Genomic DNA, 13206 nt, shown 5'->3' with positions numbered 1-13206 from the left:
CAATATTGTAAACGTATCCCTGTTTTGTCTTTCATTATGTTTGACATTGTTTCTGATTCTAAAGCTAACTTGTCAATAGCTATATTTGTACTTTTGCACCTCTGTAATTTTCTTTGTAAGCATTTTATAAGAACACCGAGGGTTTTGTATAGCCAGTGGCAGATTATTATCAGATACATTTGTGCATTTTTTAACTTTTTAATTGACAAGAATATCATTACAGGAAATTGTAGCTTTAATATTTAGAAGGCCAGAACCAGAATTAAAATATTGAAAATTGACAGCATAACTTTATCCTCCTATTAGGCAGTTCAGGACTGGGCAGAAATTTTTTTGGCTAGGTTTAAAAAATATTTCTCCCTTTTTTAGAGATCTCAGCCAAAGTCTCAGTTTTATTAAGTTAAAAATCACTAAACATATACTGTAAGCACATTCTTTTTACAGCTTTAATAAATTAAATTTAGTAAATATCTTCTTTAAACTGTTCATGATCATTGAGGGATGAATTCTATTTAATCTTCATAGGCTGGCTGATTGATATTTGTTTGTAGTCTGTTGCTCTATATTTAGTATGAATTTTTATTTTTCATATTCAAAATCCATTCGTATTTTCTATGATTAACATTTAATCATTAAATGCCTCAAAACTTATATAGTTATATGGGCATTCATTTCTCTTTGAAATGAGGCTAGTACTAGATTCATATATGGAAAGATGCAAGATTATTGCATGTTATATTTCTAGTAATGCTATGTATAGGTTGTTTGGGAGTTAATCTTGTTTCTTAGATTGCATAAAGTTCCCCGGGCATGTCACTAAAACATAAAACCTGTTGGCACATTTGAGATGGATCCCAAAACGATGTCGGGAATCAAGGATTTTTTTGGACGCATGGAATTACATGAGGCTCAGTATTTTCCTTTAAAAGATGTAGTATGTCAACAGCAATGAAATCATGCAAATGTGAGGAGGAGGAGAAGCATATCAAAAAGTCACACCAAAATATATAAACTGCCGCTAAGAATGAAACCACGATGAAGCGCTGTTTTATGCAGGTGTCAGATAATTAATAAGTGTCTAATAATGAAGTGAGTTACTCTGAAATAATATTATGTGTGGGCTTGATAAAAAAACACAGTGCAACACCAAAAACTACATGAAAGACTGGGTGTATGATCCTGACTGAACTAAAAGAACAAAGCTCTACCACAAAAGATAATACAAGCAGCCACTTTATTTTGAAACTAGCTTTAGCACTTTTGTACAAAATTATGTTAGTCTGCTTGAAAACTACATGATTTGATTAAAATCGCATTCAAATATAAGCATTCTGGTAACACCCATGAATAAACTTCTCAACAGAAACAGCACCTCAGCAGCAAAAGGGTTAGGAGATGAGGAGTATTCTGGAGACAAACTTGAAGCATTTAGGGGATAACATCAGTTCAAAATATTCAATTTAAGTTCAATCACAATGAATTTAACATATTTCCCCTTACTGAAAAAAAGTCTATCTTTCCTACCAAGCAGCAGACATTCACAGAACATATGTTGTTTTATTGCCAAAAGAAGCAGACTGGAACATGGCCTCACTGTGCAGGTTAAAACTTATTTAATCCAAACTTGAAATACTGTATAAAAACAAAGAAAAATGCATACAAAACAAGGTAAGCACTTTCACATCTACATAGGTTCATAGGTTCATAGGTAGGTACTAGGCTATCAGCCCAAGGGCCTACGTAAGCCTAGCCAACAAGGTTCCCTGGCTTACGCCACCCAAGAAAGTTATTTTCCTGTGCCACAAACAGATGCTTCATCAGACTGTTAAGTAACTGCTACACAGAACTGATCTAAACTTGCAGTTGAGCTTTATAACCTATCAGGAATTACCTATGCAAACTCCTAGAACCCAAATGAGGCTTTGAAGAGACACATTCATTAAGAGCATGGCCTTTGTCAGACTGCAACGCAATGGTCCAGTGCATTTCTACCTGCTCTATCTTATACCTAACATCACCCAAATGTCTATTAAAACTCATTAAATGTATGACCTGAAAAGCAAAGACATGATCTGTACTGGTACTGCTAGTATGCTTAGCTAGTGCATTTGTAGTTACTCCCCTATGGATCTCACTGACATCTTCACATATTCTTTCTCTGAAAGAGCGGTTGGTCTTCCCAACATAAAATGCTGGACATTTCCTGCATCATACAAGATATACCAAATCCTTACTTGAACAGTCAGCATATAGAGCCAAACTAAACAACCTACCAGAGTCTGGATCTAGAAAGGTATTCCCATTTTCAACATAAATGCAAATTGTACAGTTCCTACAGCTAAAAGTGCCTATTCTCTGTGAGGTTACCTTTTGGGTGATGTCTGATCATAGCATAACATACGTTTCAGATTATTTTTATTCTTAAAAGTAAAATATGGAACTGTCCCAACAATTTGTCTTATCTTGTCATCCGCTGTTAAGATATTCCAATTCTTACTCACAATATTACAAATCTGAGAGATATCTGATGTAAAAGTAACACATAATCTAGAACTACTATTCTCTGTGTGCCTAACCACCCTAGATGCAACAGTATTATGTTGCATACAATGCTTTGCAAAATAGTGTGCCCTTTGTTTCTCCTGGCTACTCCTTCCACTGTTAACTTACCAGTCATTTTGCTTTCCTTATACCCTCTATCAATTAGTTCATCTCTAAAAGAACTCATAGTTTGACAAAATAGTTGTTCATCACTTATCAACCTGGAAAATCGCATAGCCTGAACTTTAACCGCATTCCTAAATTTGTACCTCAGGTGCATACTGGTCCTTTGCAGTAGCGTATTCTTTCTACACGCCTTTCTATGATGGTCACCAATAAGTGCACCATCTGTCATTTTAACCAGTTTAACATCTAAAAAAGTGATTTCAACCTTGGAAAACTCCATAGTGAATTTAAGAAAACTAGCAGTGGAATGTAAATAATCCAAAAACTCATGCAGCCTATGAGAGGTACCTGTGCATAGGAGAAATATACCATCCACAAATCGCTTGTAGTACTTGATATGCTAAGGTCCGGATTATTAAGGACAAAAGTTGTCTCCCAATATGCCATCTCTGTGTTCGCATAAGAGTTGGCAAAGGATGCGCCCATAACCTCTCCAGAGCCTTGTATATAATACATGTCTTTAAATATGAAAACCCTGTTGTCTAATATTAATTCCATAAACAATACAATAAGAGAAAGAGTACTATGAGAATACTGTATGTACTTTTGGTATTAAGATACAATATAACAAAATCCAAACCTATGTCACTAGGAATAGTTGTGAAAACTGAACATACATCTAATGTCACAAAGAAATAATTATCAAACTTACCAACACCATCTGCATAAACAAATATAGGCTCCATGAAATCCATCTTGTCTTTCAAGACAGTAGTAGAGGCAGCTAATACTGGTTTCAGCTGTGATTCAACATAGATAGAAAATTAGACATTAGACAATTGTAAATTCACCCTCCCTAATATAGACGGTGCATTCTTTTCAGTGATGATGGAGAGACATTGGATGAACTCAGAATTCTTCGAATGTTTAAATAATGAAAACTGACAAGGGAAAACACTTATTACTACTGGATACAGATTAGGGTCAAAAGGTGTGCATTTTATTACAGGACATGACTAAATATTGAGTGGCAAGCAGAGTAAAAATGTACCTGACTTATTTGATCAGATAGACCTTAAACTTTGAGACACACGTATAGTAAGAGGCTGGATATAGACACTTATACATTTTTACAGGTTAAACACCCAAGGACAGGTGAACATTTTGGCATACACAAAATCCATAAAGATGTCAGTAACTCTCAACGCAGACTCAAAGTGCCTTTATGGGCCTGGCAGACAGAATACTTTTCTACTTACTTGGACTCTTTTTAAATAAGATTATCCAGTCTACTTCAACATTCACTAGAGACACTTGGAAGGTTTTAGAGGAATTCAAATGTATCAAATTACCTAGTATTGTGGAAAACATTATCACGGTTGTTGTGGAGATAGTGTTTCTTTTTATATCTATTCCACAACAGAAAGAGGTGAAAATAATTATGTGTTTTTAGCAAGTGCATATAATTTGCTATCAGTGAAATATATATATATATATATATATATATATATATATATATATATATGATGCATGATGTTAGTCAGTGTTACAAAGTATTTTTTCATGATAATTTTAATTACCAATTGCAAGATGTAGCCATAGGGCCTTAACTGGCTCCCATCTTCACTAATTTATGGTTAAAGAGTCAGGACTAACCAAGTTATACCAGTTAGAGTTTTGCAGATATGTTATCTTTTATAGGTATTTTATCATGACATATTTCTTTCATTGAAACACGGTGAAGAACAGCTGCTTTGTTTTATAGATCAGTTGAATTCAAGCATTATCTTTTTGATTTTTATTACAACACATCACAGAGAAAGTCTACTGTTTTTATACACTAAAATAGCATTCCGTTCACACACTGGATCTTTTGAGTTTCATGTTTATAGAAGTGAGATATTTGTCAACAGTTATATTTACAGAACAAGTAATAATTGCAGTTTTTTTAATAATAACAGATTTAAAAATCAGGTTATATGTTTATGTAACTTTATCACACAAAGATCTTGATTTTGGTTTGACTGAGTTGAGGATATTGTTTCAGGACAAAGGATTTGTCATTGGTTTTATTTATGATTTTATAGAAGTCAGACTGGACAAACATACAGAAATATTGACTAATATTAATAATAAGGGAGGCTTCAAGAAATACAGTGAAAATCGATAACAGAGATGTTCAGAATGCATTTCCTATTGGGCATAGTGTATATCATACGTCTCTACTTATAGACAATGAAAACAGGAACAAACTACACCTTGTTAAAAATCTGAACATCTAATTAGGATAAAAATTGTTTGACAAACAGCATATAACTCTTCACATTTCCAGCAGCAATCTGCAATGCTACTCAGGAGCATGTTAAAAAACAGAGTGACAAAAATTATGGAAAATATAAGCGCATTATCAAAGAAACAGTGTAAAATTTGTAAACTTCATTGGACTGTATTGTAAAATTCAATCATACAAGGTCATTTATTTTTGCTTCTGAAAAAGGTTTTTGCTTATGAAAATAGGAGAGGTAAGATATGTGCCCTTTTTCTTTAAATTATTGATGCTTCTAGTATGTTGATCATATAGTGAGGACTCAGAAAATTGTGTAAAGGAGTAAATCAAGCCTGAAAATATGGGCATACCTCCAAAAATAGGTACATCATGTGCAGGGGTAAATTAGGCCTGAAAATATGGGCATACCTCCAGAAATAGGTACATCATGTGCAGGGGTAAATTAGGCCTGAAAATATGGGCATACCTCCAAAAATAGGTGCATCATGTGCAGGGGTAAATTAGGCCTGAAAATATGGGCATACCTCCAAAAATAGGTGCATCATGTGCAGGGGTAAATTAGGCCTGAAAATATGGGCATACCTCCAAAAATAGGTACATCATGTGCAGGGGTAAATTAGGCCTGAAAATATGGGCATACCTCCAAAATAGGTGCATCATGTGGGGTAAATTAGGCCTGAAAATATGGGCATACCTCCAAAAATAGGTACATCATGTGCAGGGGTAAATTAGGCCTGAAAATATGGGCATACCTCCAGAAATAGGTACATCATGTGCAGGGGTAAATTAGGCCTGAAAATATGGGCATACCTCCAGAAATAGGTACATCATGTGCAGGGGTAAATTAGGCCTGAAAATATGGGCATACCTCCAAAAATAGGTGCATCATGTGCAGGGGTAAATTAGGCCTGAAAATATGGGCATACCTCCAAAAATAGGTGCATCATGTGCAGGGGTAAATTAGGCCTGAAAATATGGGCATACCTCCAAAAATAGGTACATCATGTGCAGGGGTAAATTAGGCCTGAAAATATGGGCATACCTTCAAAAATAGGTGCATCATGTGCAGGGGTAAATTAGGCCTGAAAATATGGGCATACCTCCAAAAATAGGTGCATCATGTGCAGGGGTAAATTAGGCCTGAAAATATGGGCATACCTCCAAAAATAGGTACATCATGTGCAGGGGTAAATTAGGCATGAAAATAGGGACATACCTCCAGAAATAGGTGCATCATGTGCAGGGGTAAATTAGGCCTGAAAATATGGGCATACCTCCAAAAATAGGTGCATCATGTGCAGGGGTAAATTAGGCATGAAAATAGGGACATACCTCCAGAAATAGGTACATCATGTGCAGGGGTAAATTAGGCCTGAAAATATGGGCATACCTCCAAAAATAGGTGCATCATGTGCAGGGGTAAATTAGGCCTGAAAATAGGGACATTCTTCTAAAACAAGGACAGTTGAGACCAAGGGTTGGTGTGGATGATCATAGCATAACAAAAGTTAATGAAGACAACAGGAAGTATTAACAGGACAACTGAACAATTTGGCCAAGCTAGTCAACACGCCACTCTTTATAACAAAAAGTTTGTACATTTTAAAACCATATTAGAAAAAAAATGAACACAATGAAAATCAAAACAAACCATCTGGTACATTTTCCTGAGTATTATGTTAGCAATACCATTGTGGCTGTTTATTTCCATTACACCATAGGGATTGTGTGTTTTATTCTACAAGCAGATACAGCTGTAATAAGGACTGTGTAGCTTATTTAGCTTTGTGTTTCTCCCGTGGGCATATAAGCCAGTTGTCGTGTGGATTTTATGAACATGTTTAATGTTTAAAAATCAGTAAAAGACTTCAACAGAGATCATTAAAGGCCTCACTCCATAAATGTGATTTATGACAAAGAAGGTTAACAACAATAATACAGATTTGTATCTACCGATTTCAAGAAATGTACATTTTTTAAACAGCTTAGTTAGGGCATGCAAGTTGGTAACTTAAATATAATGTTGGAAAAAAGCAAACTGATATGGTAGGTTAATTAATGGAAGTCAGCTGAGATAAAAGGGGATGTTATGAAATTAAGATGGAGGACTTGTACTGATCTTACTTTACTTTTACTTCCACTACTTTTGTCCTGCAAATGGCTGCCTTTGCACATAGCACTTTACTGGTCAATGCACTTTCATGTGACAGTGATTCATGAATATCGTAATGCTTCTGTTATAGAATCTTGCTATTCTAAGTATGTTTAAAGTATAATAGATTTGTAGGTTCATAGGCAAGTACTAGGTCAGCTGCCCTGGGCCATTTTAAACCTAGCCAGTTTGACCTTTTGTGCTCACAATAACTTGTCTCATTTGGTTATAGACTGGCCTTACTCATCCCATGGTTTACAATTATATATTACCCCTAATAAGAAAAACTGGGATCATACCATAGATAATTTGAGGCGACCCATGTATGGCGTAAAATGTTTAGGAGCTGCATCTGTCCATTAGCAGAAAAGGGGACAGTCCTGGGGTACATTTTCTGTTTCCCATCCATAGATGTAAGTTGAACTTGAATATGGACAGAAATTAACTTTGTTTTATGGGGATGGTTAATCTGTTCCATAGACAATTTTAATTTTCTATTAATTTTAATTTTAATTAATTAATTAAATTTAATTAATAAACAAAAGCACTGACATTGATTTCAGATAAACCATCTATATTGTCTTTTGTGGTTGGTCTTTTTGTTTTAAATTATGTAGAAAAAAGTTCTTTGATGTCCCATTAGAAATCTCACTGTCACCTCCGGAGTGCCTTTTTGTCACTGTACAGTGCATCATTTATAACGCTAATATATTTGTTCCTATGGCTGATTAAGACATAGTTATCTTATTGAATAGTATCATGTGTGTCTTGAATTTCCATAGTTATTATATGTTATTATTCCAGGATGTGTTTAATTAGAAAGGAGACTTCTTTGGATTTGGATGAAATACACTAGCAGATAAGATGTGTGAGGTAGATGCATATCCTTACTTCTTCTGAGATATAGTGGTCAAAAGAAAGCTCATTATCAACAGAGGAGTTTCTACTATTTTTCATCTCATTTTCCTTTGTCACCACATGCCCCCATTCCTTTAACAACCTCTTTACATTTCAGTTTTTTTTGACGTTCCTGCTTTATCCATCTCTGTCAAATACTCTGCACCCTTCTTATAAACAGGTTCTATGTCTTACCTCTACTATCCTGACTCATCAGCTATACAATGCCTCACTTCCTCTTCTAGCTTTAGTTATTATTTACCTAACAACTAATGTTTCACATTCCTAACCTCAGTTTTAATTATTCCTAAATTTATAGTCTAACCTCCCTCGCCCATGTCTTATACATCATATCAAATTTCTGCTTGTCATTTATATTGTACATGAGCTGTTCCCATACTACATTTTTATACCTGGAATTTAACATCATATATCACATCACCACTGGAGAAATACCTGTTATATAGTTGTGTGGTGTCACTACAGAACAATTACCTGTTTGTATCTAGATGTCTTAAGAAATATTTGTGTAGTGTATTTTGTAAATTTATCTGCTGGAGTTTTTTTTTCTCTGGTTCTTCACTGAGATAATATTTTAAGGCGCATATAAATAATTTGGCAAAAGAAAAGGGTGCTGACTTTACTGAAGGTAACTATATGACATTTTTAGCATGAAGTATGGTCCCATGACTGACACACAAAGTGGACCTTCATCTTGCTGAGCTCTGTTGGAAATTTGGAGAGTTTGAAAGGAAGAAGGGGATCTGATAACTGCATCCAGTATACAGACATCACCAAACTTGGTTAGCCACAACCCCTCAGTGTCTGATATAACATGTGAAATGGAGAAGCCAAAGAACAGTAGCCCCAGACACACACACACACACACACACACACACACACACACACACACACACACACACACACACACACACACACACACACATAGCTGGCCTTAGGCATAGGCCAACTAGGCAGCTGCCTAGGGCGCTGCTTTAGCAGGGTGGTTTTCCAGTAATCTGGATGCTGTAAGTAGACCAGGATGGAAGCACAGAGTGGTGTCAGGGGGTGCTGCAGAGACCTTTTGCCTAGGGCAGCGGTTGACCGAAGGCCAGTCCTGCACAGACGCACACAAACACACACCGATGCGCGGACGGGCTTGCTGTTGTACAATATGTAGCATATGCTAAGTTATGGTAGATCAGTATGTTTGTATCCATTGTATCCCTTGAGCAATATATGCACACCCAGATATTTAAGTCAAAGCTGACACTCCAGCGCCTTCAATTTCATCACCATTTTATTAGCCCAGTATTGCATGCACACTTTCTATCAGCTTAATATAACAGAAGACTTTATGTGCAAGAAATGTGGCAAAAACAACATATTTACCACAGAAATATATGCCTGAAAGTATCACAACAGATGAAGACACAGTGCAACAAGGTAGTGTAAATCATAGTAGTGCATTACTGAAGAAAGCTCCAACATTCAACAAGTAATCATATTTAAATGTTTTGTCAACTTCCTTTGATACTTGACATGTGTCCCAGTGCCCCATGTCCTTTGCTGGGTTTACCATTACTCTAATATCCCCTAATCAATGTTAAGTCCAGTGAAAAGCTTAAGGGCATCTTGGTAGGCAGTGCTATCTATCTTAATTTATTTTTTCTTTTTATGGCCTACCCAAAACCCCATCCCTTCCTCTACGTTCACTGACCTGGTCCAAGGGGTAATCTCCTGATTGGATCATGCCACCCCTTATGGAACATCATTGGTGACTGTTCTTTACCCCAGTATGGAATGGGTGCATACAGCCCATCCCTGCCAGTCCCTTAGATGCCAGAGATGCTGATATAACCTGTGTTGCCTGTGCCAAAATTATGGCTTTATCTCTCTACACCACAATGTTGACTTGAAATATATTTTACTTTTAATATTCTATGGGGAAGAGTTAGAACTAGGCAGTAGCAGTGAAGGGAAAGTGAGAAGAAAAAACAGACACAGAAAAGTCATATCAAACGGGCACCCATATGACCAAGTATAACCAGTAAGAAAGCATCACAGGTTTCCAAGGCAATGAGGTGTCAGGAACTGAGAGTGCAGGAGTTCCAGGTTAGAGAGAAATACAGTATAGAATGTGCAGTAAGAATGCATCCTGCATCCAACAATGTTTTTCCTAATAAATGAACTTCAAACTGCTATGAACAACTTTCCTTTTGTTTCCAAAGAGCTCCATTCCAGTTTGAATCATCTGCTATTACAGCAAATGCTTCTGCAATATGTCACTGTATCCATTCTCAGAGTAAATCTTTGGTGTGCAATGCCTCAGTTAACAGTGAAACACATAATCACATATTACACCAGGTGAATTACTACCCCCTCCAAATTTTTCAGTAAGTCCCAATACATGAAGCAGACAGACATATTCTCCTTTTGAATTCTAGGCCATTAATGGTACTATTTTACTTTTTGTCTTACAATATTTTGACTCACCATTGAGTTGAATGTATACCCACTGCCTTCAGTGCAGCTGGCATGATTTTATCATTATGGAGGGTCAGAAATCTGATCAGTGAGCTAGGTACCGCCAGACTATTTTGATGATCAGGGGAGCTGGAAGTTCTTAGTGTTTGTTTCCTAGTTATCTAGCTACACAGCTGAAGACCAGTCATAGCCAAATTGCCCTTACATTTTGGAACGTGGGATTACTAATGCACTCTGGAACCAAATGATGCCAATAGTAAGACATTTTCTTCCATGTGCTATTTCTATCAGTCACGAGTTTCTTTATCCAACCGTTCCTTGTCCCTTAAGCAGAAATTAATGCATAAAAGAAAAAGCTGGCAGCCTTCCAGACTCACAGCAAGTAAACATGATACTTCAGATAATCTTGACTCTCTGAAGTGAAAAGGGGTTAAGAGAAAGTAATACTAATTTATTTACTTGATAATCATCTATGATTTGAACCAGTTGGAGTGGTGCACGTCCTTACTCAAGCCCCCAATTATTTCCTGAAGCTGCCTCATTTTATTTTTAGTGGTTTCCAGTGAAGGTCCAGCACCTGCAATTCTGATTGTGAGAATGGGAAGAATTTAATAAAGAATTTATGGAATATATACCAATACAAGTTTGTCTGTTGCCACGGTCGTACGGCGGTAGCGTTGTTACCTCACAGCAAGAGGCTCTCCCATTTGATTCTCGGCTTGGCTTGGGAGTGCCTTCTGTGTAGAGTCTGCATGTCCTCCCCGCGGTTGGGTAGCGTTCAAAAGACATGCATGGGTAAATGGGTGTGCCTTCGTTGAAGGTTGGGCGTCGAGCTGGCACTTCAGTGTTTCGTAAAAAATCTACTGCCAATCATTAGTGGACCAGAGTTCCACTGTGGCAACCCCTTACCGGGCAAAAGCTGAAAGACAAACAACATACAAATACAAGTTTGTGATTCCTTGCAGTATGCCCCCCTTTCCTGAGGTATCTTGACCTTGCTGCTGGTGTATCTACAGTTAACAGGGGTGTGGGGGTGCATGGGGGAGGGCATAGCCCTTACAAAAGATTTTGAATAATGCAACAAGTTTCATCATTTGCTGTTATGGTTTTGACATTGTGGTTTATTTTTGTAGTTTCTTGGTTCATAGAATGTGCTACTGTGCTTGTGATAGGGATCAGTTTTATTATATGAATTTGTTTTGTCTGTTACAACTGTCTATAATGATAACTTAAACTTGAAAATTTGGTGATATGTTTGGTCTGATTTTATACAAGTGGTTGGTTTCAAACATGTCAATCTGAACTTAGTAACATGGCAGCTTTCGCAACATAAAAGTAGCATATACAGTTTGACTTATAAGAGAGGCCCGTGCTAGGTTTGAATATATTACACGAATCGGATTAAGGCTAAAGTTCATCAATGAAGTGCTCAGTATTCATACATGAAAGTACAAAGGCACAGTTAATTCCAAGGCTGCATTTTCTTGGAAAATTCTTCTTACTGTTTTATTGGACTACTGCCCATGTAAGCATTAACAGATGCATGCTCTAGATCTTTGAGTAAAATCATTATTATTACCAGCTTTCACATGTACATTTTTCCTTAAATCCCAACAACTGTTTAACTGCTAATGTGTCTGTACCTTACGTGCTGGCAAACTCCCTTGTACTGGCTATTCAGTGGTTGGCATACACTGAACAAACACTGAGAGAGCTATGTGTTCATGAGGGACGTAATATGAAGTGTTACTGTGGGTGACAGAAAAAATACACTCCTACTGTCAATACAGAGGTGTTGCTAACTGCTTCTTAGTCATTCTGAAGAAGTGCAATATTTCAGTATATTCCCAGATCTAAACACTTGGAGACTTGCTATGTGATATCAGCTGAGCTATTATTAGGGGGAGGACAATGGCATTCTTATTTGCCTGTAAACTGCACAGTTTGAGAAATACTGAGTGTTTGTTTATTATGCAGGCAGGCATAATTTTTTCATATTTCTGTAAGTATCTCAACAAATGTTGGTACTCTATGCCTGTACTGGTAGTCTCCAAGATATGCACGACAGCTGATCGGGAAAATATAGAGAAAGAAGTAAGTCTGGATTTGTATTATAATGTATTACTGTATTGATGCAAAGACTTTGTATTGACAAAATTCCAAGTTCAAAATGGGCAGGTTAGCCTCCCCAAAAGTGTTGCTGTTACTTTTTCTTTCTGTGATTTAGTGCTGAACATTTTTTTGTCGGCACCTACATCTTTATTTGATTGTATAATATTCTGTCATTAAGCCATGATGATTTAAGAGCCCTGTGCACTTCAACTGTCCGTGACAGGCCTCCTTACACAACACTGCTGTTCAAACCTAAGAAGCAGAGCTTGTAATTTCCTTACCCTACAGACAAGTTCACCTGAGTGCATTCAGTGTAATCTCTAAGGTACAGAGCCACTGCCCTCTTTCCTTCCTGTTACATTGAACTATAATCTGTGATGACCATATCTTTGTCTTTGTTAGCTGATGGCTGCATTGTAGCAACATGCATGCTATGATTAGCCCTGCAACACTCACTGTCTTACTTTTCAAATTCTCACTTCAGCTTTCCAGAGGTATAGTCCAATCCATCTTCTCTAATTGATCTCTTAACTGTGATTTTTTTTGTTTTAATGGTGTTCCCACAGCTAACCATGAGCTCCTTCCTGGGGCTTGGACCTGTGGT

Source organism: Protopterus annectens, chromosome 12.part0, assembly GCF_019279795.1.
Source record: "Protopterus annectens isolate FY-2018-M chromosome 12.part0, PAN1.0, whole genome shotgun sequence".
In the NCBI taxonomy this organism is placed as follows: Eukaryota; Metazoa; Chordata; order Ceratodontiformes; family Protopteridae; genus Protopterus; species Protopterus annectens.
This window is presented reverse-complemented; position numbering follows the sequence as displayed.